Here is a 24387-nt window from a genome sequence, read left to right on the forward strand (position 1 = left end):
TAAAATAAATAAGTCATGGAGATGAAAAGTACAGCACAGGGAATAATATTGTATATTTACTTTTTAAACCCCATTATTTTTCTGAGCCCTGTTCTTACTACCTTGTCTGTCTAAGTCATAAGTGTTGAACTCCAATTTCTTTATGGCCTTTGAATGACTACCACTCTTCTTTACCTTAGGAATATATTAGTTTGCATATTAATATATACTTAAATATACAAATAAAATAAAGAAATAAAATATGGTAGATGCTCATTATATGCACCTATGGGGCAGTCATACACATAACTTACATGAATTGATCTTAAAAATATAGTCCAGAGTGGAGTGCCTGGGTGGCTCAGTCAGTTGAACATCCAACTTCAACTCAGGTCTGATCTCACTGTTGGTGAGTTTGAGCCCTGCCTCAGGCTCTGTGCTGACAGCTCAGAGCCTGGACCCTGCTTCAGTTTCTGTGTCTCCCTCTCTCTGATCCTCCCCCACTTGCACTCTGTGTCTCTCACTCTCAAAAATAAATATTAAATTTTTTTAAAATACAGTCCTGAGTAAAAAGATTAGAAACAGAATGAGATTTGTGTGAATTTAAAATACGTATTTAAAAAGCAACAATATACATTTTATAAGAATACGTGTACATTTTAAATATATCAGAAATAGTTGCTTATGAGAATGGGGGATGGGGATAAAAGGGAATAAGTTAATAAAAAAGAGAAGGGTCTTGCTTGGACCAATAAAAAATTTATTATCCAACAAATATGAGTAGTTTTTGATAGAAGTCATTGTTCAAAAATCCACTGATGTCACACTTTCCTCAGTGACCCAGTGGTCTCCTGCCTTAGACTCGTCAGTTTACATCCAGGACATACTTAGCTTACATTCCCTCCTTCAGATTCTAAGTACTCCTTGGGACTCTGACTGTGGTGATTTGGATTTTTGTCCTATTCCCACTCTTAACCCAATCTGCAACATTCCAGTTATAGATTGGCAGGAACACACACACACACACACACACACACACACACACACCATCCATTCCAGATGTAAGTAGAGAAAGTGGGATGACCACAGACATCTCAGCAAGGCTTGTTCATGGCCCCTAACTGCCAATCTATGTATAGTTCGGTCCTTGTAGACTGGGGCACATTTTTGCTATATAATATTTCTCTTTTTCTCAAAGCTGACATCACTTTTTCAGAAAAACTTGTACTTGTATTTAAGGGAATGTTGATAAGCATTATGCTGTCCCTTGTCTTGAATCACATAGTGTTAACAGGCTACATTCTCATCTGTGGTGAGAACATAGTCATAGACCAGGTGACTCTAAACAGGAGTTTTGCTTCCAGCTGCTTGTGCTCTGGAAAGCCTGCTTCCTTGCACATCATTGCTTTAATTTCCTTTTCCTGACAACTAGTGATTTCTGCAAGCTGCACTGTAAGATGATCAAGTTGGGCCATTCAGTTGTGGGAGATTTTTTTTTTTAAGTTTATTCATTTATTTATCTTTGAGAGACACAGAGACAGTGTGAGCAGAGGAGGTGCAGAGAGAGAGGGAGAGAGAAAGAATCCCAAGCAGGTTCCACACTGTCAGCATAGAACCTGATGTGGGGCTCGAACTCCTGAAACCATGAGATCATGACCTGAGCTGAAACCAAGAGTTGGACGCTTAATGGACTCAGCCATCCAGGCACCCCCAGTTGTGGGAAATTATAATGTCAATATCCTGAGATCTTTCCTCTTGACCTGCTCAAATTCTTCAGAGGAGACCCTTTCAATTTCCTGCCTAAAAAGTGAAGTTCTAGTTGTCAATTTTCTGGAAACTAAATGGGTGAGAGGTTGGAGGTCTTAATGTACAGTATGTATACATTCAGTGAATTGTTCTCTTTTCACTATCATACACTATCACATTCTCAACTGTGCCTGGTGTCCCCTTATTTAAAAACCCCATCTGGCACCTGGGTGGCTCAGTTGGGTAAATACCCGACTTCGGCTCAGGTCACGATCTCGCAGTCTGTGAGTTTGAGCCCTGCGTCGGTCTCTGTGCTGATAGTTCAGAGCCTGGAGCCTGCTTTGGATTCTGTGTCTCCCTCTCTCTCTGCACATCCCCCACTCATGCTCTGTCTCTGTCTTTCAAAAATAAAAAATAAAAATGTTAAAAATAAATAAATAAATAAACAAACATTAAAAACCAAAACCGTTTTAACCTCTCTGAAAAATAAAAAGCCAGCTACCTATGTTTTGCCGGGGTAGAAGAGGGGTTCTTGGTATCTGACTGCTCTTTCATTTCTTTTGTGAATTTTCTATTTGGTTGTTTTTCTCTTGTAAACTTATAAGATCATTTGTCTACTTACTTTATTTAAAATATCTTTTGTCCATTTACTTTAGGACTATCACTTGTCTATTTGCTTTATAGTATCTTTTGCCATCCAAATGTTTTAAATTTTTATACAGTTAAACATATGTATCTATATATCTATCTACCTCTATATATCTTTCATATTAGTTAATGTTAAGTTTCCTCTCTTGGTTAAGAAGGTCTCCTCTACTCTATTTCACGTGTCATCTCCCCAATTTTCTTCCAAGTTTAATATTTCTTTATATTTTACGTTTCAATCTTTATCTATCTGTAATGCATTTTTTAGTAATGTGATACAGAGACATTATTTTCTTCCATATGAATAGCCAATTGTGCCAAATATATTTCTATAAATAAACCATTTCCACTTATTAAATTAAAAATAGTACTTTGCCATATGTTTTATTCATAAAAATAGTGGGATACTATTTATTAATTATCAATTCCCTTCACTGAGCTATTTGTTCCTGTGAAAATACCATATTCATTTGACCACTGTGAAAAGGCAAGAGCCTATGGATGTCCAGAAAAAACAAGTCATATGTGAAGGATCCCAAATTAGGACCATGACTAGCCCTGGTCACTAGAAGGCATTGAGGCACCGCCTTTGAAAGTATGAAAGAAAATGTTTCCAATCTAGAAATTTTGTAGTAGAGAAACTATCAATCAAGTATGGTGGTCCAATGAAGGTGGTTTTAAGCATAGAAGATTCCAAAATGTTTACCTCATGCACTGTTTCTTAGGAAGCTATTGTATTCTATCCTTTCTTAGGAAGCAAAAAATCGGAGGAAACCAAGAAAGAGGAAGAAAAGGGATATCAGAAACAGAAGATGCACTGAGCTGAGAGGGTAAGAAAGTCGCCAGGATAATGTTGAAGGGACATCCAAGGATGAGTGTGGCACATCAGGCAGAGCTGAACACCACTATGATTGGTACAGGTCAGAAGGTTCCAAGTGATCAGGAGGAGGAAACTGATAGAAACCTGACGTGTCTGTGTTGAGAGGAGATTTATAAAACTGACACAGAGTTAAGGCTTGAATAAGTGATACATGTGTAGAACATTAAGTAAATGATTAAGCAGTAACATAATTATTCGCTCCAGAGAAAACAAAAAGATGTGTAGAAAAGCAGTATAGTTCATTTCATGGTTCATCTTTGGATGATATTTACATAGTCGTAGTATCAAAACCCATGGTCTTTGTTTGATCTTCCCTGTATACGTGTAATAATGGTGAGGAGATGGACAAGGGTGTGAGTGTGTGGTAGGAGCAGGAGGAGGAAAGGTGCTATTACTTTTATGTAATACGAACATGTTATTTAGAGATATAGAGGCAAATTCCAAAATAATTAATTACTTGAAAGAGAAGCAAGGGTTGCCTTTGGAAGGAGAAGAATTGGGAGAGAGTAGATCAGGGAACGGCTGTTTTTCATAAATAAACCCTTGTAATGTGGATTCCTTAAACTAAGACTCAAGCACAACTCATAAAAATAGCAACTAAAAATAAAAATAATGTTTAAATGAAAAAATAAACAAAGTGATTTTCAGGTTAAAATCTCCCAGGTACATTTTGTCCTATTTCAAGTGAATTATTATTATTATTATTATTTTTGGGTTTTTTTTTGAGAGAGGGAGGGTGCAAGAGAGGGGCATGGAGAGAGGGAGAGAGAGAGAGAAGCAGGCTTCATTTGAAGCAGGGCTAGAGCTCACCCAAAGTAGGGGTTGAGCTCATCCATTGTGGGGCTCGAATTCATGAACCATGAGATCATGACCTGAGCCAAAGTCAGATGCTTAATCAACCGAGCCACCCAGGCGCCCCATAAGTGCAAGATTATTTTGGTAACATTTCAAAAATGTATTAAAAACTAGCATGGGGGCACCTGGGTGTCTCAATTGGTTGAGTGATTTTGGCTCAGGTCATGACCTCATGATTTGTGAGATCAAGCCCTGCGACGGGCTCTGCGCTGAGAGCATGGAGCTTGCTTGGGATTCTGTGTCTCCTTTTCTCTCTGCCCCTCCCCTACTCTCTCTCTCTCTCTCTCTCTCTCTCTCTCTCAAAATAAATAAATAAACATTAAAAAAAACTATCATGAATTTAAGTGGCTCCACCTTTCCTTAATACCAATGCAGTTTCAAAATTTAGAGCAAGTTCTTCCCAGATCGTGTGTACACTTCCTCCCACGGCAGTAGGGTGAGAATGTAAATGTCTTGAGAAATGTAAAAGGAAGGCAAAGGTCCCAACTTGAGAGGCGATTCAGGGTTCAGAAAAGTAGTTCTTCACTTTGGGTTTATTTTTAATTGGTGGAAAAAAATATAAGAAGCATACCTGCTCTATTTCTGTTCTTGTTCCATTCTGGCCTCAAGCACAAGTGCTAAAAATCAATGAGCTCTTCTAAATTTCCAGTGCCAGTGTTCAGATTCAAGACATTAATAAGTTCAAGTCAGTTTGGGGGAAAGCAGCTCAACTTTGATTCAGACTTCTGTCTTGGGAAGATTGGTTTCTTGCTTCTTATCTTCTCACATCTTTTCTAAAGGTATTTTCTTTCTCTCTCATACACGCCTGCGATTAGTTTATATCAAAGCCTTTTTCTCTTCTTTCAAAATGATCTGTTCCGTGAACTATTTCAGGGGCGAAGGACCACCTACTATTTTACAATGTCCCATTAAATGGATCTCTGTGTCATCTTTATGCATCCCTGTGGACTTTTAAATCCAAAGCCCTTCAACAATAATGTTTTTGTTTCCTATTCTCTGGATGCCTCTTAACCATTTGAAGGCAATGTTACAGAGATATGAAGGGATAGTACTAATTTATGTAATTCAGAGTTGAGAGGTATAATCCTGACATATGAAGGGGTAAAATATGACTTAGGTAAATGTGTATGACTTAGGTAAATACTTTAACATCTGAGGGATTACAGTGTAATTTGCTTTCACATTTTGTTGACATATTACACATTTTCTATCAGTTATCAGATATGCTACAAGGCTCTAGATAGTTTTGGACATGCTTATTGATGCTCTTATGATTTAGTTCTCCCCACCCCCACCGTCATGTGTGTGGCCAAGTTTTTAAAATATATAATATGTCACATACCCATAGAGAAATAATTAGGGCCCATGCAATTCAGACACTTCTCTTTAATGGTAACTGTTGTTTGTTGAATATATTTGAATCCCCATTCTGATAAATATATACAATTAAATATACAAGTGGGTTCTGATATTGTTGATGAATTCTTCCTTATTAAGGTAACTGGTGATAACCCTAACAACTATGGCTAAGTGAATGTTGTGTTACAGTATATTCTGTTCTGGTCTGTTCTTGCCTCCAGACCCTTATAGCTGAATACTGTTATGTGTTCATGCACTTATTCAAATTATGGCCATTACGTCCCGGGATTTTTTGTCAATTAATGTCTATGTAAAGCATTGTTCTTCTTAGGGGTGTGCTGCAGGTTGCCCTATGGATCGCTAAAGCTCTATGTCCTTTCTTGAGCACCGAGTTTATATACTTATTGTTTTGGTACTGTACCCTCTCTGTAGGACCAGCATGCTTGAATGTTATGTCCTCTTTACCATGCGGCCATTGGAGAGATTGAACACTGCTTTTGTGGGAAGAGTCTTTTCCTACTGGGTCTTGTCCTAAAACTCATCTGTTTTTCACTCAAGCCTGAGAACTTCCTGTGAGTCAATATTAGCTCAGGTTGATACTGTTTAATCACTTAGTAGTTTTGGAGGGGAGAGGGTTATGCATACACACACGTGTTTGTGTAAAGGTATAAATGTGTGTGTATATATATATGTATCTATACATATATTACATTTATATGTAAAATCATGAAAATTCAGGCTATTTTATTAGGTGCCGATAAGAATGGGTCTTCCAGTCCTGTATTCAGTTTCCATGGCAAGGACTTCAGAGGAATTTTTTGAGAGAATATGACCTTTATTTTCTCAGTTTTATGTCTCAAAATGGGCAGAGCTCAGGATGTTCTTAGCTTTTTCATAGTTCCCTGGTATGAAGCTGTTATCTATTGATTTTAATTGAAATATTTTTGAGTTTTTTATTTACATATTTGCATATTTTATATTTGAATTAATAACTTTTATAATGGGGAATATATGATAAACTTATGCTTTCAACTTACCTGGGGTTTTATATTTAAAGTATGTTTCTTCCAAACAGTAAAGTGTAGGGTCTTGCTTTTTTTTTTTTTTTTTTATGTTTGCCTTTTTATTTATTATTTATTTATTTATTTATTTTTTCAATATATGAAGTTTATTGTCAAATTGGTTTCCATACAAAACCCAGTGCTCATCCCAAAAGGTGCCCTCCTCAATATCTATCACCCACCCTCCCCTCCCTCCCACCCCCCAGGTCTTGCTTTTTATTTTTTCAACGTTTATTTATTTTTGGGACAGAGAGAGACAGAGCATGAACGGGGGAGGGACAGAGAGAGAGGGAGACACAGAATTGGAAACAGGCTCCAGGCTCTGAGCCATCAGCCCAGAGCCTGACGCGGGGCTCGAACTCACGGACCGTGAGATCGTGACCTGGCTGAAGTCGGACGCTTAACCGACTGCGCCACCCAGGCGCCCCAGGTCTTGCTTTTTAAAATCCAGTCTGACCAGGGAGCCTGGGTGGCTCAGTCAGTTGAGTGTGTGACTCTTGATTTTGGCTCAGGTCATGATCCCAGAGTCATGGGATTGAGCCTCACACTGGGCTCTGTGCTGAGCTGAGTGTGGAGCCTGCTTAAGATTCTCTCTCTCTGTCTCTCTCTCTCTCTCTCTCTCTCTCTCTCTTTCTCTCTTTCTCCCTCTGCCCTTCCCCCCCACCCCACACACACACTCTGTTTCTAAAAAAAAAAAGGTCTGACCATCTTTGCCTTTCACATGGAGTGCTTAGTCCACTTAAAGTTAATGTAATTGTTTATATGGTTGGGTTTTAGTCTATCATCTTGGTATTTGATTCTATTTGTCCTACCTGTTCCTTATTTTTCTATGTCTCCTTTCTTGCTCCTTTTGGGTGTATCACTATATTTAGTATTTCTTTTTATTTCCTCTATTGACTTTTTAATCTATACCTCTGTGTATTTTTAGTGGTTTCTCTAGAGATTATACAGTTTAAAGATAAATCCTTTATATTTAAAGGGCATGAACAATGTAAGATCCTCACGTCAGTACAGTTTAATTCTTGCCCCCACCAGCTTTTCCACTTGGTTCTTGAGTGTAGTTTCTATCTCTGCTAAAATTCTTCATTCTGTTCATACATGTTGTCCAACTTTTATACTGGTTTCTTTGATGTATTAATCATAATTATTTTAAAATCTCTGTTGTATAAATACAAATATATAAACTCTCTCCAGATTTGCTTCTATTACTTATTTTCTCTTTTTTGATCATGGGTCACATATTTCCTGCTCCTTCACATATATTATGATTTTTTTATTTTTAAATGTTTATTTTTGATAGAGTGTGAGCAGGGGAGGGGCAGAGAGACAGGGAGACACAGTATCAGAAGTAGGCTCCAGGCTCCGAGCTGTCAGCACAGAACCCGACGCAGGCTTCGAATTCATGGACCACGAGATCATGACCTGAGCTGAAGTCAGAAGCTCAACCGACTGAGCCACCCAGTCACCCCTGATTTTTTATTTTATGCCAGGCATTGTATTTAAAAGGATATTATAAATAATATTTACCACCATGAAAGTGACGTTGCTTCTTCTGTCAGGCTGTTAGTATGAGGGACTATATCAATCTGATCTGTAGTGGAGCTGGATCTGGGCTTTGTCCCACATTTAGTTATCTGCAGTCATCACTGGCTTCAGATGTTTTCATGGTAGGGTCAAGACATGTTCTCTGTGGAGTTTGATGATACTCTCTAGAGGTCCCAGTTGCCAGCTTTAAATGTCACAGGGAGCCCTCTTTGCTCTCCAGTCTTTCTCCCAGCTTTCTACAACCCTTTTCACCTTGCTGTCCAGTTGCCCCCAGAGGACTGCTGTGGTACCCTCTGTTAAGGTCCCAGAGTAGCTTGGAGGGATTTCTTTTGGGATTAAAAAAATATGCTTTTAGATATTTATCTACTTATTTCAAAAATCAATTGATAGGAAATTCACAATCTATAAATTAACTATTTTAAAGTGAACAATTCAATGGCAGTACATTCACAATGCTGTGCAAACACCACCTAGTTCCAAAATATTTTCATTGCCCCTAAATAAAGCCTCTTATCTATTAAGCAGCTTCTCTCTATTAGTATGTCTGCCTAGCCTCTGCCAACCACCAATATGCATTCTGTCTCTTTGTATTTGTATTCTGTCTCTTTGTATTTCATGTCAATGGAATCATATACAATTAATCCCTGAACAACATGGGGGTTTGGGATGCTGACTCCCTCCATAGTCAAAAATCCATGTATTACTTTGGTTCTGCCAATACTTAACTACTAATAGCCTACTGTTGACCAGAAACCTTACTGTTGACATAAACATTTAACACATATTTTGTTTGTTATATGTATTAGATACTGTATTCTTACAATAAAGCAAGCTAGAGAAAAGAAAATGTTATTAAGAAACTTATAAGGAAGGGAAAATACACTTATAATTACTATATTTATTGAAAAAAAATACACATATAAGTGGACCCATGCCATTCAAACTCATGATTATGTTTTTGTTTTGCTTTAAATTTATTAAGTTTTGAGAGAGATAGAGACAGAGAGCAAGCAGGGGAGGGGCAGAGAGAGAGGGAGACACAGTATCCCAGACAGGCTCCAGGCTCTGAGCCGTCAGCACAGAGCCCAGCATGGGGCTTGAACCCACAAACTGTGAGACCATGACCTGAGCTGAAGTTGAATGCTTAACTCACTGAGCCACCCAGGTGTCCTAAACCAATGTTTTTCAAAGATTAAATGTAATATGTGAACTGTGTCTGGCTTCCTTCACTTAGCATAATGTTTTAGAGGTTTTCTTTGGTATTTTGTCCTCTCAACTTTTGGCATCCACTACCTTTACTTGGTGAAGATCTCGAGTGACTTCTCTTCATTCTCCTATCTTACCACCAGTATTCAGTGAGCCATTGCTGGTACTTGTATTTGGTGAAGTTTCTGTTATCTCTCCTGACCTACATCCAGTCTCAACACTCAATTAAACCCCATGGGAAAGAATTGACAAGTTGGAGAAAACTTCCTTGTGATTAGGGTTCCTCAAGATCAAACTTGTCACACCAATCTTCAAGGAGCTGATAAAAGTTTAGCTACTTCACTCTATCACTGGCAGATTTATGTTTTTCTTGATATTTTGCCAGGAAGTGAAGAAACTATGAATCTGTTTTCTCCTGGATGGGTTTATCACTTCCAGAATTTAGTTTTTTGTGTGAGTTTCTTTGCATCTTCAGCAATCCTTGGTGGGAATACTTGCCTTGGTCCTGATCTTAGAGGAAAAGCTTTCAGTTTTTCACATTGAGTATGATGTTTGCTGTGGCTTTTTCACATATGGCTTTTATTATATTGAGGTAGTTTCTTCCAAGTCCTAGTTGTTTGAGTATTTTTTATCATGAAAGTTTGTTGAATTTTGTCAAATTCCTTATCTGCATCAATCGAGATAGTCATGTGTTTTTTCCCTCCATTCTGCTAATATGGCACATTGCATTGATCAATTTTAATATGTTGAACACTTCTAGGAATAGATCCCACTTGATCATGGTATATGATCCTTTTGATATACTACTGCATTAATGTGCTAGTATTGTGTTGAGGATTTTTACATCAATATTCATAAAGAATATTGGTCTGTGGTTTTCTTTTCTAATAGTGTCTTTGTCTGGCTTTGGTATCAGGGCAATGCTCACTTCATAGAATGAGTAAGGAAGTGTTCCTTCCTCTGCAGTTTTTAAGAAAATTTGTGAAGAATTAGTGTTAATTCTTTAAATGTTTGTAGAACTCACCAGTGAATCCATCAACTCCAGGACTTTTCTTTACTAGAAACTTTTTTATACTACTGATTTATTCCCCTTACCAATTACAGATGTATTCAGGTTTCCTATTTCTCTGTGATTCAGTTTTTGTAGGTTTTGTGTTTCTAGGAATTTGTCCATTTTATTTACCTTATTTAATTTGTTGGAATGTAATTTACTGTAGTACTCTCTTAAATTCTTTTTATTTCTGTTGAATAAGTAGTAATGTCCTCACTTCCATTTCTGATTTTAGTAATTTGAGTCTTTTCTCACTTATCTTCTGTCTCATTGTTCTGTCCATTATTGAGAGTGGAATGCTGAAGTCTCCAACCATTATTGTAGAACTGTTTTCTCCCTTCAATTCTGTCAGTTTTTATTTCCTTCATTTTGATAGTCTGTTATTAGGTACACAAATATTTATAGTTGTATCTTCTTGCTTTATTGAACCTTTTGCTAATATGTAATATCCTTTTTTTGTATCTTATAAGCTGTTTTTTTAAATTTAAAGTCTATATTGTCTGATATTAGTATTGTTAGCCTACTCTCTTTTGGTTACTATTTGCATGGAATATCTTTTTCCATCTTTTCACTTTCAACCTGTTTGTATCTTTGGATCTACAGTTATTGTCTTGTACAGAATCTGGTTGGATCATAGTTTTTGTTTGTTCACCCTGCCCCCATTCTGCCAATCTCTGCTTTTTAATTGGAGAATTTAATCCATTTACATTTAAAGTAATTACTAATACAGAGGAACTTGTGCCATTTTGCTATTTGTCTTCTATATGCTTTGTAGAATTTTTGTCCTCATTGTCTGAATTACTATCTTCTTTCACATTTAGTTGTTTTTTTTTTTTTGTAGTGAGATATTTAAATTTTCTTCTCATTCTTTTATGTATATTCCATGACTATTTTCTTTGTACTTACCATGGGGATTACACTTAAAATCCTAAAAATTTAACGCTATAATATGAATTTCTACAAATGTAACTTCCATAATATGCAAAAGCTCTGCTCATTTGTGGCCCTTTCTTTATCCCTTTTAGTTATTGATGTCACAAAATCACATCTTTAAATATTGTATGTCTAAAATGTAAACAATAATTGTTTTTTAAAAAATTCATTAGTCTCTAAATTATTTTAAAAAAAACAAACCCTAATAAATATCAAGTTATAAACCAAAGTTACAATAATAATTGCTTTTAGTTTAATGTTTTAAATGTGTCTTTAAATCATGTAGAAAACAAAAAGTGAGTTACAATCTGTGTTTACAATAATACGAGCTTTGGTAATTTCCCATGTATTTACCTTTACTGGGATCTTTATTTATTCATACAGTTTTTTGTTACTGTCTAGTATTTTTTCACTTTAGCCTCCAGGACTCCCTTTAGTGTTGCTTGCAAGGCAGGTGGAGTGGTAACACATTCCTTCAGCTTTTGTTTATCTAGAAATGTCTTGATTTCTCCTTCATGGTTGAAGGCCACTTTTGCTAGATATAGGATTCTTGGTTGTCAGTTTTTTTCTTTTAGTGTCTTGAATATTTCAGCCCATTGCCTCTGGCCTCCTAAATTTCTGATGAAAAATCTCTGATAATTTTATTGAAGATCTCCTATATGTGGGGAGTTTCCTAAATTCTTCTTGCTCTTAAGATTATCTTTGTGTTTAGACATTTTGATTATGATGTGTCTTTCTGAGGATCTCTTTGAATTCATCATACTTGGAATTTGTTGAGCTTTTTTTGTTGTTTATATTCGTATCTTTAATCAAATTTAGGAAGTTTTTGACCACTAATCTCTCTCTCCCTTTCTCTTGTCTTCTCCTTCTGGGCCTACAATTTGCATGTTGGTCTGCTGAACGGTGTCTCATAAATCCTACAAGCTCTCTTCATTTTTATTCCATATTTTTTCTTTCTGTTTCTCAGACTTGATTATTTTCATTTCCCCACATTCAAGTTCACAGATTCTTTCTTTTGCTTGCTGATATCTGCCTTTGGATCACTTTAGTAAATTTTTGATTTCAGTAATTGTACTTTTCAGCTCTAGAATTTCTTTTTGGTTTCTTTCTAGGTTTTCCTATATATTATTGATATTTTCATTTTGTTGCTAGATCATTTTATTGACTTCCTTAACAACTGCCTTTAGTGCTTGGATTATCTTTAAGACAGTTGTTCAAAGTCTTTGTCTAGCAGGCCCACCACCTGGTCTCTCTCAGAGATAGTTGGTTTACTTTTTATTGATTTACTTTTTCCTTTTAATGGTCCACACTTCCCTGTTTCTTTGTATGCCTTGTGATTTTGTTGTTGTTGAAAACCAGACATTTGAATTTAATAATGTGGCAATGATGGTAATCAGATTCTCCCCCTTCCTCAGGGTTTGCTATTTCTGTTTTGTTTTGTTTTTTTGTAGGCTGTCTCTGTGCCAGAGATCACCTTAAGGTGTAAATTTAGGGTTTTCTCTGGTCTTTTCTGAGCCTGCACTTTTCCTTGAGCTTGAATGATGATTTTCCAACTTATCCGGTATATGCAGTTGTTTTTTTAATGTCCTGGTATTTAATGTTTGACTCTCAGAAAGGGAAAAATGAAGGGAGATAAAAGGCACTGGCTTTTTAAATCCCCTTGGAAGTTGCTTTATTCTGGAGGAAAGGAACTTGCAACCATGAGGAGGAAGTTCAACAATGGCTGCCTGCCTTTGTGTCTGTGCCTCTGTGATCATAAGCAGATATCAGTGATCAGAACATAGATCCCTTTTATTTGGAGGACAGGGTCCTTGTTGTCTACCCTACTTCCATAGGTTATTTGCAAGCTGTTCTAGGACCATGCACATGGCTGCCTGCCACAGAGTTGGTGAGTAGGGAATGGATGGATAGCTGCTGCTGAGCTAAGAGCTAAAATAAATTAAAATTAACTAATTTACTGTCCAAGACTTCCTCTGGAAGTTGAAAACCCAATAGACTCTAGAGTTCCAAAATTGCTGTATCAGATAGATTCTGCCAGCACAACTATTGTCTATGTGGGAAGGCCGATTCTTGATGCTTCCTGCTCCATCAGCTTCCCATAATCCTTTGTTTATATATTGTATTTTATATATAAAAATACAAGACTGTGATGTAGGTTAGGAATATAATTATGCAATAAACTTTTATGATAAACTTAGTGACCAGAACATTATCAATTCCTTTGAGGATGCTTGAATGACCTGAATTCTATCCTTTGTTTCCTCATCAAGAGTTAACTACCTGCCTACATTTTGTATTTGTAATTCCTTTACTTTTCAAATAATTTTCCACATAACTATGCATCACTATAAAATGTATTCCTCAGGTTTACCTGCTTTTGAGCTTAATTGTTTACCCCTACTGAAAACAGTAAAATTGGATCTTTACCTCAGATCATACACCAAAACCAATCTCTTCACTCTTCAACTCAACAATCTGACTTCTGCTCTAACCATTTTATGAAGACTGATCTTGATATAATCTCCATTGACCTCCATTTTGTCAAATCCAGTGGCCATTTTCCTCTCATTATTCCTACTCAGCTCTCAGCACTATTTGTTGTAGTGAATGTTTCTTTTCTTCAGAGTAGTCTTCCCTTTTGGCTTCTGTGATACTGCACTCTTCTGGTCTCTCTTCTTCCTTCATGGCCTTTTCTGCTCAGTCTTCTTCCGTGGCATTTCCTATCTAATTTCTAGAGTTCATCAGTGCTCAATCCTAGTTTCCCTCTATTATATCTTTATGCTGTTTGTTAAAAAAAATTATTTCATTTTAGAGAGAGAGAGAAAGAGAGAGAGAGAGAGAGAGAGCATGAATAGTGGAAGGGGCACAGAGAGAGAGAGAGACAGCGAGAGAGTGAGAGTGAGAGAGAGAATCTTAAGCAGGCTCCAAGCTCAGAGTAGAGCTCGATGTGGGGTATGATTCTACAACCCTGGGACAATGACCTGAGCCAAAATTGACAGTTGGATGCTCAACCAACTGAGCCACCCAGACATTTCTCTTTATGCTCTTTCTTTAGGTAATCTTATCCATGCCCATGGATTTACAGATCACTACTGACTAATGACTTCCAAATTTATATTTTGAACCTAGTGTTCACCTTGGACCTCAAAACTCATACATAAATTTGTATATACTTCTGCTTGGTATAAACTTGGTATCTCACACGAACTTCAGAATTAACATGACTTGAACTGAACTCATAAATTTTTGTGAAACTCCTTGTCTTCCAGTCTTACCCATCAATAATCAACTTAGTTGTTTATTTCAGAAACCTAGCAGTTATATTTTATTCTGTGTACTTTCACTCACTATACCCAATTCATACAATTTCCCCACATTCAGTATTCAAAATATATCTTAAATTTTTCTGCTTTTCACCATCTCTACTACCAGCAACTTGGTCCAGATTATCAACATCTATTGCCTGGCCTACTACATCAGCCTCCTAATTTATTTTCCTGCTCTATACTTGTTACCCTTTAATATATTCTTTACAAATCAGCCACAAAAGTCTTTCTCTGAACATAAATCTAACCATGATACTTCCCCACTTAATACAGCTGTTACAATTAAAATAAAATCCATACTCCTCATCATGGCAAATGTGGTCCTGCATGCCTTTTGCTTACCTCTCCATTTTCTTCTTGAGTCATGTTCTCCTTTGCTCACCATGTTTCAGAAATTTTTGCCTCTTTTCTGTTCCTAGAAGAAATGAATCTTTTTCTCATCTCAGAGCCTGCCCATATGTTGTTCCCTGTGATTGCAATCCTTTCCTCAATATCTTCAAATGGTTAGTACCTTCTTATTCTTTAAATCTCACTTAAATATAGCTTTCTCAGATAGACTTTCCCTGATCATTCCATTCAAGGAGCCTCTTCTCCCTATTTACTTTAAATGCCACTCCAAAAAACCTCTTCCCAACGTTATGCTCTGTATTAGTTTCTGTGGATGTTACAACAAATTACCACAAACTAGGCAGCTTAAGGCAGAAATGTATTCTTTCATGGTTCTGGAGACCAGAATTCCAAAATCAAGGTGGTGGCATGGCTGAACTCTTTGTGGAGATTCTAGAGACTCATTGTCTCTTCCAGCTTTTGGTTGCTGTCGACATTCCTTGACTTGTGGTCACATCACTCCAAAGTCTGCCTCCATAGTCATATTACCTATTCTCTTCTGTGTTGCTTTTCTCCTATAAAAATACTTTTGAATACCTTAGGGCCCATTAAGACAATCTAAGGTAATTTCAACTCAAAATCCTTTAATTATGTCTGTAAATATCCTTTTTCCAAATAAGGTAACATTTAAAAGTTTTAGGCTTTAGGATTTGATATTTTGGGATGGTCTTTATTCATCCTACTACATGCTCTGTCATGATTTTCTGATGATCAGATTCAGAATACCTTTTTTAAATAAAATAAATTTTATAATTATTTTTTATGTATACATTTATTATTAGTTTCCCTTAGACCAGCACTATCCAGTAGAAATATAATGAGAGCCACATATATAATTTAAAGTTTTCTAGTATCCATATAAAAAGGTGAAAAGAAACACATGAAATTAACTTGAATATATATTTTATTTAACTCAGTACATCCAAAATATTATCATTTCAACATGAATCAATATCAAAATTATTACTGAATATATATTATTCTAATTTTGAAATTATTACTGAATCTATATTATTATATATACAGATGTATATTTACTCATTGAATGAATAGTTATTATATGAGTAAAAAGACAAGCAAAATGTCATGCCAAGCTATATCACAATTTTCTTAACATATATATATGTATATATATATATATATATATATATTTTTTTTTTTTTTTTTTTTTTGCAGAGTCACATTTATCTGAACTGTGAGTAGAAAGTTAAGTATTAGTGATTATGAAATTTCTCTATGTGTTTCTAAACCAACTCACATTTGTGCATTATTTGTCTGGATAACAAATTTTACAAGTTTGCATTCTTTAAATATTTTATTTAAATTTTAGGGGCATTTGTAAATGTTTAATATTCTGGGATTTGGTGAAATGGATCTTAATACATATTTATTATAATAATTTTCTTAGTTATGGTGAATTCTATTAACCAAAATTGCTGTGGAATTCATCCTCTTAAATATTTATTGTCACATAATATTTTAGATTTGAGCAGTGGGGAAATAATACTGTAGCTCATTGAGAAATTAGAATAGTAATGAAATTCAATCTATAATAGTTTATACATCATTTTGAACTGACTAATGTTAGGAAAGGCATGCATATTCTATTAAAATATTAAAAGTTATTGAGGGCAAATTTTTATTTAATATTAAAATAAAAAACCTCTTTAATCACTGGGAAGAATCCTCAGAAGTGGAAAGAAAAACTCTACATCAACTTAAACATTTCAGGACAACCAATTTCACTAATTTAAAACAACTTCCAGAGCTAAAGATCCAAGCAAATGAGCCATTTTCTTTAAAAATTCTGACTCATCTTGGGAGCATTAAAATTAATAGAACTTATGATCTTGAGTTCTACTCATTTGTGAATGTGTTTTCAGTAAGTACACATAATTGGGGTTGGGATCTGACAGTCCCTTATATATATAACCACCATGAATATACATAGAGTTTTATACCATTAATATTTCAAGGGGTTTGATTCATGATTTTATAAAATGAACACACCCATGAAATGAACTAATGGAGAAAACAAATCTTATTGTAGACCAGTGGGATGCTCTATACCTATAAAACATTGGGATTAAAAGTTCTAAGACAATATTTTAGCCCAAAGCCCTAATCCTTTCTATAGAATTCTGGGGCAGAGAAGACGATAGAGGGAGTACAGTGAAAGGAAGGTGGGTGGGGTCAGGGAAGTGTAATCACATTTTGCAAGGATCTCATGGATGAGTGGGTCAGTGCTTTATTTTCAGGAGGCAAATTTTTTAGCATTGGTTATCACCAGATTTTTCTCTAGGCATTGTTGTTTTGTTTTCCATCATAGTTTACTTTTCCCAGTCCTTGTCTACTCTACTTTCTGACACTTTCCTCCTGGAGGCTCAGATTCTGAACTCATTCTAATGAAGGTAGGAGAAATATTCTACACTTTAGCCATACCAGTCAGTGGTGTCTGAATTTAGTTGTGCTTCCACAAAATTGTTTGTTATGTCCAGAAGGAGCTTGAAGGGTTGAATAAACTCATACAACTTGGTATGTCATCATTAGTTGCCCTACTTAGTACTCTGGTTCCCCATTGAGACTCTGATACTCTGTCTTTGACAGGCTCCTATTCCTTGAGGTAGATATAATATTTTAATTAAAAGACAAGCATCATTAACAAAAATCTTAAACTTGTTTCTCCATGATTTAACTATGCTTGTCTTTAAATTTTTTTTAAATATTTATTTTTGAGAGAGACAGAGTGCACCTGCGTGAACCAGGGAGGGGCAGAGAGAGAGGGAGACTGAGCATCTGAAGCAGGCTCTGTACTGAAGCAGAGGGCCTGATGCAGGGCTTGAACTCATGAACTGTGAGATCATGACCTGAGCCAAAATTGGACGCTTAACCGAATGGACCACCCAGGCACCCTGTAACTTTATGGTTTTTATATTTAGTAGTTTATGAAAGTCATATCTAATAACTTTCAAGTGTTGACATCAAAGGGTGAAAAGTAGTGACTGCTTTAAGAATTATATAAATTTCTGAGTAATAAGGTCAAAAGGTGAAAATTTAACAGATGTCATAGATTTTGAAGTTAATATAATATATAGGCACGTTTATCAGAATTAAGTGTGTTTATGAAGAATTTTACTAAAAGAATTTTAGGTATTTTCAGTTTTTACTTATGTAATGAAAGATTTAAAAGTTTTAAGAACCCATATGGTTCTGGTTGCCCAGAACCATAGGGGCACCTGGGTGGCTCGGTTAAGAGTCCGACTTTAGCTCAGATCATGATCTCACAGTTGGTGAGTTCGAGCCCCTGCGTTGGGCTCTGTGCTGACAGTTCAGAGCCTGGAACCTGCATCGGATTCTGTGTTTCATTCTCTCTCTGACCCTCCCCCACTTGTGCTCTGTCTCTGTTTCTCAAAAATAAATAAATGTAAAAAAAAAATTTAAAGTTTTGAGAACTGTATAATGCTTAACCCTGAGAACTTCTGAGAATATGCAAAAGAAATGCTAATGTAACATCAAATACATCAAAAATTGAAAATGAAAGTCCATCACGCTGAAGAAAATCATTTATAAAGAAACAAAAATGTCTGAAAATGAAAGAGAAAAACTCCATAGGACTAAAGAAATAGAAAAACACATATAAATGCTCATAAGCTATAATCATGTAGAAAAGCATAATTCAGTAAATTTGTGTTAAAATGAGATTTTATTATATATTATATAATATAATGTTTATTATATTACATATATACACATAGTACATACTATGATATATGTTATAATATGTACCTTATTATAATATAATAAATGTGGGAGCCCTAAAGCAAACTCAGATCATTGTTGCATATTACATTTACCTGGATACATATATACCTTTATATTCAGAAGAACATAGTTTCTCATAGCTTTAGCTGTTTCAGTTGCATATAGTACCATTCACAATTCTTAGGGACAGATTTTTGACTGTCTGTTTTTACCTTTAAAACCCATGAGTGTGAAAAATTCAAAAGTTTGATTATTTGACTTAGATACTGTATCTAACAAGAGTTAGGTATTTAATTATCCTAACAATAAACTTATGAATATGTAAGTAAAATATATTCATATTTTATTAATAATTATTACAATCTGTAAGAATAATGAATTTCCATAAATTTCATCAACTTTTTGATTTCAAGATATGAGTGCTTTATAATTGTGAAACTCATGGAATCCAGTCAAAATTTTGTATCATGTCCTTTTCCATTACTTCATCTAAGCTCTTTTACAGTATTAGACCTCCTTGGAAGATGACATCTGCAGGAAGTAGTTTAAATTAACCAGAGTTCTTTGGGCACTGTTCATTGGACTATTGACTGCTCTAGATTTGGACTAACCCAACAACTGGATCGGTATTATTAGCTCTCACATTCCTTTATATTTTCTGCTCATTCATCTTCCCTCTAGCATATATTAATTAGGCAGTGAATAAAACAAAGAATAATATTTGAGTTCTCACAGATTCATCTACTGTCACTAACTGCATTCCCAAACCAGCCACTTGGAATCTCTCTGCATATCTCAAAACATGTTGCAAAATTGTCAAGACTATCAAATCCCATTTACTTTCCATTCATTTTAGTATTGTACAGAACAAAGTTCTTCTAAGAGGACTAAAGGGAATTTTGTTAAATCAAATAAATAGCAATGGGGTTTTAGGGTTCCCCAAAGCCCAGAACTCATGAGTGTTGACAATTTAAGTGACAAATCTATCCAATAGTATGGTGGTTGAGATCCATTTATTTTCAGGGAGAGGAATAGATGAGCTTCTTCTCCTCTAGTTTTACCACTCCCAGTCAGTCCAGCCACGCTCTGAATAGGGCACATTTTGGAAGGGACCGCAGAGTTCAAAGAAGCATCAGCAAAAATCTCTGTGGAAGCTTCCCTGCTTCTCTACGATGGTGGGTTAGCAGTCGATTTAGACATAAATTGAAAAGGGGACCTTTAAACTTGAGTTAAGATTTTACAGATTATAAAGTAACATCTTCATTAGACATCTTTATTCCATTGCTCGGTCTTACCTTATTCCTCACCTCACCCACTCCACAATACACACTCTTATCCCTGAACTCCACCCTTGAGCTTCGTTCAGTGTCTGTTTCTCCATCCAACCCTGAGCCTGACTCCATGTTTTCCTCCATCTCCAAGTGAGGTTTTGGATACTCGGGGATGGAGTGGGGATTAGGGACAAGTTAGGATGGGGGTGAAGTGAGCCTCTCTCAATATAGTATTATTATTAAAAATGATATTTTTAATTTTTAATAATGTTTTTACATTCTAACTCATACCACTCATTTTGGCACCAAAAGGACAGCTGTGTAAAAATATCTTGGCATTCAGCTACATAAAAATGTCTCTTTGGCCACCAGTAGACCTCAGTAACACTTCACCTGGAACATTGATGGGGGAGAGAATATTGGTACTGTAAAAGATCACTTTATAAATTTACCAAGAGAAATAAGGGAAAAGAAAAGTGGAGTTTACTACCAGAATGATGGTATATCTGTATATTTCTTCACCTGCCTTTGACCTTTTGTTTTATTATTGCTGCCCCACACAGGCCTCTGTAACTGCTGCCAGCAGTTTCTGATTTATCAAAGACATCACTCTCAAGGGTAATTATTTACACATGGAAATTGGTTGGAAATTAGGTGTCACCAAAAGGCTGCTTTGTGTACTGTGGTGGCGTGTATGTCAATATATCGGTTCATATTTAACACATGCAAAATACTCACATGGATGAGTGGTGAGTAGAGCTAGCCATAGACCAGGATTTCATGAAATAGAAGGGGCCCCATGAGACAGAAAGTTGTGCCAAATAACTTGTTTCTAAAGTCTGAGCTCAAATTCTTTTACAACATCCCCAAAGAATGGCAAGGCACATCAAATGACCAGGAATTCCTAGCTCACAAGATGGAATACTCCATTTCCAGTTGGTTCTAATTCAAGCCTTTGCTTATATTTTGACTGCAATCTGCCTGCCTTGAGCCTTCTTCTAGTCCTAGTGCAGCTCTCTGCAATCACAGGTTGAGACTAACCCTTTTTCCCCATAGCAACTTTGCAGGTTAGTTGAAAACAGATATAACTGATCTCTATTTTTTTGGTTTAAATGAAATACTGCCTTTAATTGTAACACTGAGGGATAGATTGAATACTTGTGTTCTGAGATGATCTAAAAGAAATGCTAATGATGTGTAACTAATATAACACTGTATGTTAACTACACTGGAATAAAAAAAAAAGCTTGTTCAAAAAGATATATGCACCCTATGTTTATTGCAGAATTATTTACAATAGCTAAGATTGGAAGGAACCCAAGTGTCCATTGATAAATGAATGGATAAAGAAGATGTGGTATATATATATAATGTAAATACACACACACACACACACACACACACACACACACACATATACATTTCAGTATATATAATGAAATATTACTGAAGCATAAGAGAATGATATGTTGCCATTTGCAACAACGTGGATTGACCTGGAGGGTCCATTGAACATTATGCTGTGTGAAATATGTCAGAAAAAGACAAAAACCCTATGATTTAACTTATATATGGAATCTAAAAAACAAAACAAATGAACAAAAACTCCCACAAATCTAAACAGACTCTTAAATGCAGGGAAAAGACTGATAATTGCCAGAGGGGAGATTGGGCAAAATAAAGGAAATTAAGAAGTACAAAGTACAAACTTCCAGTTTTAAAGTAAATAAGTCAAAGAGGTGAAAAATAATGCATAGAGAAGGCAATAATATTATAATAATGTTTTATGGTGACAGTTTGTGACTATCATAGTGAGCACTGAGTTATGTATAGAATTGTTGAATAGGTATGTTATATGCCTGAAAGAAAAGAAATGCTAATGAGATATTAAACAGGAAATCAAATACATCAAGACTCAAAAATAAATGATAAACTCCTGGGGTGCCTGGGTGGCTCAGTCATTTGAGCATCTGACTCTTGATTTCAGTTCAGGTCATGATATCACAGTTTGTGAGATGGAGCCCCCAGCATTGGATTCTGCACTGACAGTGTGGAGCTTGCTTGGGATTCTCTCTCTCTGCCCCTCCCCTGCTCGTGCACATGCTCTCTCTCTCTCTCAAAATAAATAAATAAAAATTAAAAAAAAATAAATGATAGAATCCTGATGTTGATAAGCAAATGCCATGATTTTGACTTCTTTCAAAATTCACCAGTCTATCCATCACAGCATAAACAGCCACAGTGAAGTTTGAAATCAAGTGATTATTTGTAAAATCCCTGATATGTGCAGATTCTCAGAATATACAGTTTAATTTATAACTAGTCAAATGTCTCATGCCTGTAGACAACTTTCAAACAGTAAGCAAATGTTTAGGAGACACCTGCAGCTTTAGAGAAATGTGAAGTGAAGTTTTTGAAAGGTAGATTTCAAATATATTATTCTGATACTTTATTAATTGGTAAAAATTTAAAGGAATATTATTTACATATTTCTACCTTCATTATAATTGTACACTAAGAGAGTTGTGAATTTCATGTTTTAATAGAAAATATTCATTTAAAAATATGTACTATATTCTAGACATTTTTATTGGTTTCTTCTTTCTGAAATTTCTCATTTTTTGTCTATTTTATTATCTGAGTAAAAATTCTTGAGGTTCTTGCCCAAAATTTTATGTTTTAATGTAGAGATTAAACAAATCCTTTTTGAACTTATGATGACAATAAGCCAGACTGAAATATTTATCAGACACATTTATAATCTCTTTATTATGTGACTTTTTAATTTAATAACTAAAATTTGTTTTACAAAGAAAAGAACAGGGTTAACTTTTTTCATGAAAAGAAATAAGAAGATAATATATGTAATTTATATAAGTACACGTATATATGTGTATATATAGATACATATATATGTGGCTATATATATAGTGTATGTGTGTGTATGTGTGTATATATATATATATATATATATATATATATATATATATAGTGTATGTGTGTGTGTATATATATATATATAGTGTATGTGTGTGTGTATATATATATATATATATATATATATATATATATATAGTGTGTGTGTGTGTATGTGTGTGTGTATATATACATATACACACACACATACACACACACACACACACACTATAATTTATAGTTACTCTGTCAGTTCTTAAAGTTACCAAAGAATAGCAATGAAAATCATTGCCAGAAGACTGGAGAGAGAACATCCACATTTTGAGATGATGAACTGAAAATTTTTTATTCTTAGCTATTTTTTAGGATGAGTAAATTACTTTCATATAGTTGAACATATATTTCAAATTTTCACAAACTGAATGGGGGGACATTTTTGAGAAGAGTTGAATCTCTTGGAAGGAAGTTGTGATGCTCAAAGGAAAGTTTATAATATCTGTTATTTGTTCAAAATTTGTTGACAACACCATGCTGTTTTAAAGGCACTTAACCATGTTTTACTTGTGGGATACTCTTTGTATATATACATACATGGCTTATTTCCTTTAGGTGGGGTCTGTGTCTTGTCCCTGTCTTTATTACATCTGAGGCTGAGTACATGGTAAGCATTCACTCAAGGTGATTTCTATTTCCATAAACTTTTGATATTGCTGTTAAAGTAGCATTTCAAGATGTTTTTAATATGTTCCCTAAATAATTGTCAGAGATAGACTATCAGTTACACTACACATTTATTTATCTTGAAAATAACTATAAATGACATGTGCGTTCCAGTTTTCAGAATTCATCAGAGTCCTGCAAAAGAGAATGCTTCAGAATGTGTTCAGCTCATAGTTGTATTCTGCACACTTGAAGAGTGGGCAGAACTGATGTTAAATACCAAACCCATAATGTGTGAATGTATTGGTATGAAAATATAGGCAGAATACAATATATTTTCTTTAGCTTCCAAGCTAAATTAAAAAGAAATTTGAATTTGTATGTCACCTCTAATTTTATAAGCCTTGCAAAACCATTTCTTAATTTGGTACCATTAGTAGCCTGATTGGAGGCCACAGTATTTACCCTACCAGACCCAGTGAGTTGGAAATCAGAGTGAATGAGTATTAAGATAGCAACATATAAGGAGAACTGTATTACAGAAATCACACCAACAAATGACAGAGTTGCTGTGCTAAATAGTACCTGGCAGTAATGATGTAGATATATTCATGACAATGATAGGGGTTGGTTTTTATCTAGCTTAATTGATAAAAATCAGATTTAAGGAAGTAGTAAAATTTTAATTCAATGAAACCAAATGGCAAAAATCATTGAATTGTATCTTTTTCATAATAGATGTAATTTTAGGTTTTTAATAATACAATATATGCTATTCATGAATGGATACTTTATTGATAGCATA

General features: G+C 35.2%; 1 long non-coding RNA gene across 5 annotated transcripts in view; it reads left to right on the forward strand.

The window, feature by feature from the left end:
* The window catches only part of LOC132678708 (uncharacterized), a 234296-nt gene that overhangs the window by 96911 nt on the left and 112998 nt on the right, over window positions 1–24387 (forward strand). For all 5 annotated transcript variants that reach the window (XR_014137260.1, XR_014137258.1, XR_014137256.1 and 2 more), the window contains one exon: window positions 3124–3200. This is a non-coding gene — a long non-coding RNA (uncharacterized LOC132678708). The remainder of the gene's footprint in view (window positions 1–3123; window positions 3201–24387) is intronic.

This window comes from Panthera onca, chromosome A2 (assembly GCF_046562875.1).
Source record: "Panthera onca isolate mPanOnc1 chromosome A2, mPanOnc1 haplotype 2, whole genome shotgun sequence".
Classification (NCBI taxonomy): Eukaryota; Metazoa; Chordata; class Mammalia; order Carnivora; family Felidae; genus Panthera; species Panthera onca.